Genomic DNA, 5,333 nt, shown 5'->3' on the forward strand with positions numbered 1-5,333 from the left:
TCATTATCGTTTCCACGTAAATTTAGAATAGACTTAACCGCATGATTCAGACTTATCGGTACAATTGCAGTGGATGGAAGCATCATGCCAACTGAGGATAATAGCAATTTGCATGACTTAAGCAATAATTAATCGTATAAAATGGGAATTATCAGTTAAACCATATATATTTTAGAAAAGATATAAAACTGAAACAAAGTGAAAAATAGTTATGCAGGAAAATACTACTACTACTTCTACTACTACTACTACTACTACTACTACTACTACTACTACTACTACTACTACTAATACTACTACTGGAAAGTAGATTTCTACTCGTGACATAGCTTTAGTCAAAGTTAACATCGAGAGAATAATTTTCCATGGAGTCTCGTTATCCCCTTCGGTATTTGAGTTATGGTTTCTTCCCCCCTTAGTTTAGTTTTAAGAAAGGCAAGGCAGGTTATCAGTTTAGAGTGAAGGAAAAATTAACAATTTGCTCTACATAAATGATTTGAAGCTTTCTAGTAAGAATGAAAAAGAGAGAGATTCATCAATACAAACTTTAAGACTCTTCAGCAAAGATGTATGTGAGGAATTTAGCATAGATAATTGCGCAAAATTAGTCATAAAATGGGACAGATAGTCATGAATGACGGCATTCAATTATCGGCTATCGGATATCCAAGCATTAGAATCACTGAAAGAAGAAAGTTACAAGTATCTAGGGGCATTAGGAATTGACAGAGTACCAACTATAAAAACGGAAGCGAAGACTGAGAAGGAGTACATCAGAAGTGTGTGGAAGTTAATGGAGTTACATTTCAATGCTCCGAAGCTAGTGAAGGCTGTAAATATTTGGACAGTTATAGACAAGGAGAATAGAAATTGTCAGGTTATGCTTTACAGTCCAAAATGATAAGAAAGTCAATACTAGAGCTTTAAAGAAATCATCAAAATACCAGAACGTAGCCACTGAGTTACGGAGGCTATTGAAAGTACGGGTAAAATATATCACTGAAATTACAGGGGCATTTGGAACAATTCCTAAAGATTTAAACAAATAGATTGAGAAAACTGCCATAAAACCTAGTTTAGTGCTGCTCAAGAAAGCAGTATGATTAGTTACTGCTAGGACACTTAAGAAGGTTCTAGGCGTCTCAGGTCACACGTTGTAACTTGATGGTTGGAACTTTTTTCAAACAGTCTAATTTGTTGTGCGTGTATGAAATAGTAGTAGTAGTAGTAGTAGTAGTAGTAGTAGTAGTAGTAGTAGTAGTAGTAGTAGTAGTGGTAGTAGTAGTAGTAGTAGCAGCAGCAGCAGCAAAAGCAGCAGCAGCAAAAGCAGAAGCAGCAGCAGCAGCAGTAGAAACAACAACAACAACCACAGGAGTTAGACGTAGTATGAGCAAACCTGAGAAGGAGTACATGTGGTATGAGACAATCCCACATGGAGTCACCGAAAATGAAAACTGCAAAATCTTGTGGGATGTGATGATCCAGTGCGATCACCTGACTAGACATTGGAAACCGGTGAATAAAATAGAAAGAACATGTAAGATAATCGACATACCATGCCCCGTTGACAACAGGTTCAATGTGAAAGAAATAGAAAAAATAAACAAGTACGACGATTTAAAGTGGGAAATACGAAGGTTGTTGTCAATGAAGAGAGTACACGTGATACAAATAGTAACTGGTTCAAGTTAAAGGAAGGCGTCGAAATCAGGTGACGTGGTAGTTTTAGCGGCGGCGGCGGCAGTTAGTTTATCTCCCACTTGCGATAAAAATAGAAGTACATATATGCATCAAAGGTCCATGTGAGAGGATAAATATTATCTTTAAGTATTAATAATGCTTCTGTCGTTAATAATTAAAGAGAGTGATGAAACAAATAAAATTATAATCAATGTAATCGACTACACCCACTCCTCACAATTGCTGACCTCCTGCATATATCAGGAACGATTATCATTTAACTGGCTGCACGCGTGTCATTTCACCCGTATATTTATATCTCCAAAGTTGCTAATTGTTTAGTTTGTCAATTGTTGAAACTATCCATATTGCATAGGTGCGGTTGATCCGTTTGTGTTTTTAAGGGCACAAATTCGAAACAAAGATCTTCATTTAGTTTTGCAAAGTAATTTTAAAAACAAACATGTCGATGTCCGCCCTGCAGAGGGGCGTGAAAAAAGCCAGAGGTAGATGATAGTGAGTTGCAATACCGGTCAGAATTCTCTCCCTTCAACCTGCTCACGGAACGGGATGTGAACATTCACCAAGTTCAAATTCCAGTGGACCACAATAACCCTGTGACGACTATCGGCAGCAGCAGCAACAACATCATCGTCAACACAACATGGAAATTTAATTCAAACTATGAAGTTGACTTCCCGCGAATGAAAGTGACAGAACCAACCACAGACATCAACCAACAGCGTGAACTATACGACCACGCGCGTCGCCGCCACTGACCCCATCACTACGATCGCTACAACTACAAAATTATGATAGAAGCAAAAGAAAAAGCCAAAAACAACAGTAGCCACGGTAACATAAATTATACAATATTTCCAACGTGAATAACATTGACATCAACAACAATATAACAACTATACATTCGCAGCAACGGGTGTTAAAGGTGGGGAACTATCGTTTAGATGGATATCCTACAAAAAGATGTGTGCCTGGTCCAAGCAACCAAACTGATCAAATAGGAAATGTCACAGGCCAACATAGCCATACCCTCGATGCGCTAGCAGAAGTACATACAAAAATTATAATTTATAGATGTTCCCATAAAAAGAAATGGCCGGAGACAGCATGTTAAACAAATGTTGAAGGCGCGCTAAAAGAATTGGTGTCCGACATTCAGCATATCTCGAGAGCCAAACGATTTACCGGTATTTCAGTGCCTTTTAAGACTGAAGCTCTGACCGTCAAACATTCCATAATTCGCTGTGGGGGCGAAATATATGAAGACGGTGTGGGTGAAATTCTGAAGAATTCCATCTGAAATAAGAATATGGGGAATATTAGCGTGCATCTTATGGAAGGGATTAATAACTTCCTGGAGATGAATCGAATCTGTCTCAAGAATTAATCTGGGATCAGTGTAGCCGTAATACTTCACATTAAACCAACTTCAATCAACAAGATACCAGGCCTTATTCGCCTTCTGTGAGGGGAATGGTTGCAAGTTACTGTTGATGGTAGAAGTCCACGTAGCAATCTGTGTGGGGAGGTCGGTCATTTAGAGCCTTCCGTCCTCAAAGGAAGACAGGGAAACGTAGGACACCCTTACAGCCAACACCAGGTCCCGAAAAGCCACAAAACCAAACCATCAGGGAACAAACAGAAGCGGCACAGACCTCGGAACCAAGAGAAATATCAACAAGAGAAACAACAAAATCAGCAACTACTTGAAGAACACCAATACAAGCAACAACATCAACAACACCAGCGCCACCAACAACCATAACACAAAACAACACTAGCAGCAGGCGCACCAACATTCAACAGCACAAAAAATAATAACAACGGACACACACATCAAGGGGCTCTCCCAACGAAGCTTTCCTTGTTCCTTCATCGCTCTGTCTCCTCTAAACTCAAATACACAAAACAAACTCACCTATATTCCACAGATACTGATACGCCTGCCTCTCACAGTGGAAACCAAAGGGAACACAAAAAGCGAAAAAAATAATAAAACACAATAAAACACGTGCCCCACACCAACAAACGAAATATACAGGATGACCATGTTGATGATTATGATAGTGAGCAACGCCATTATGATAACAATTGTTATGTTATTACTGAAGCTTAAAACCGCAAAATAGGAAGATGCATCAGATATTATTCTGTAAATGTCTTAGCACCTCATAACAGAGATAGATATCATTTTATTACCCACAGAATATAGAATACGACATCAGGAGAAGGCAGGATCGTTAACTTACCTAAGCATACTCAAAAATTGTGGCATAGAAAAGAAATGTACCATATTAAAATCGATGCATAAGTAAACGTGCTTGTAGAGATCTAAAAATAGCCTGCAATATTTGAGTAATTTTAGAATTATGCCCTTTGAATGATTGATATTAAAACATATTTTTAATAATAAAGAAAGAAATTGGAAGTACTTTCTCAGCTATACAATTTGCTGTCAAATCGTATTGAATTATTTGTTCTGATCGGTTTCTAAATTGTATTGGTGCAAACCTGCTTTGCCAGGATTTCTTGTTTAAAATGTAACTTCACAGAAATTCTAGTCAAAATCAGTCACATAGGTAAACCATACGTTCTGGTTGAAATCTATAGAATGTTCAATGTGTACATGTATAAAGTAATTTTCAATCAGTAAAGCAGAAAATATTTTTTTATTAAATTCTATAATTCTATTCACTTTGATCATCCCATTAATTTTCTCCAAAAATATTTTCTTTATACATTTTCCCTTTCATATTAGATGATTTTATAATCAGCCAATAGACTTAGAATGGGTAGAAAATCGTCATAGAAAATTATTCCTTTTCATATTTCTTAATAATTATTTATCCCTTTCTATTTTTCTCGATTTTCCTGTACTCAGGACTTTTATTCGAGTAGTGTCGATATTAAAGTTGCATTTAAAGAATGTAGAAAAATAGATTTTGTTGCTTTGTGCGCTGGAAAACGTTTCAATTTTGTATTTAGGATAAAGTGAATCTTATATATCATTTATTTCACATATATACACTATTTTATTTTCTTACAATTTTTGTTTCATTTTGTTTCGTTTTGTCGCTCTACTGTGAATGAGTATTTGTTTGATATTGCTGACAATATAAATCTGAAAATGTTAACCCAAAGCATAGACAATCAAGCGTGTTTTAATGCGAAGAGACAAACCTGCATATACAATGAACTTTTATCTCCGTGTTCAATGTATTGAAGAACATTAGTTGAGAGAAAAAAAGGGGTGACATCAACTTTTTCTTTTGTTCCTCGTTATCTATTCTATCTAGACTGAACCCACTGTGACATCTTAAAATAGGAGTCTAAAGTAGTTGATCAGCCATTAATAGACGGCTAGCGTTGATCTTTATGACAAAACTGTCCGATCCTACTTTAATCTTTCTTTCCATTTACTTTTGATAATATTATCTCAATGCATTCAATATTTTGCTTTTGTCCTTCCAATGTATATCATGAATGCCTTGTTTTTTTTGTTTTTTTCTTTTGCTAAGCTAATGTAATGCCATCTTTTCGACAGTAACGACTACATAAACATAAAGGATATATGGCAAAGCTACATTTTAGATTTTGACCTTTTGACCTTCCTACCTGATAATGGGCAATTG

The sequence above is a fragment of the Octopus bimaculoides genome, chromosome 15 (assembly GCF_046866305.1).
Source record: "Octopus bimaculoides isolate indiv1 chromosome 15, ASM4686630v1, whole genome shotgun sequence".
In the NCBI taxonomy this organism is placed as follows: domain Eukaryota; kingdom Metazoa; phylum Mollusca; class Cephalopoda; order Octopoda; family Octopodidae; genus Octopus; species Octopus bimaculoides.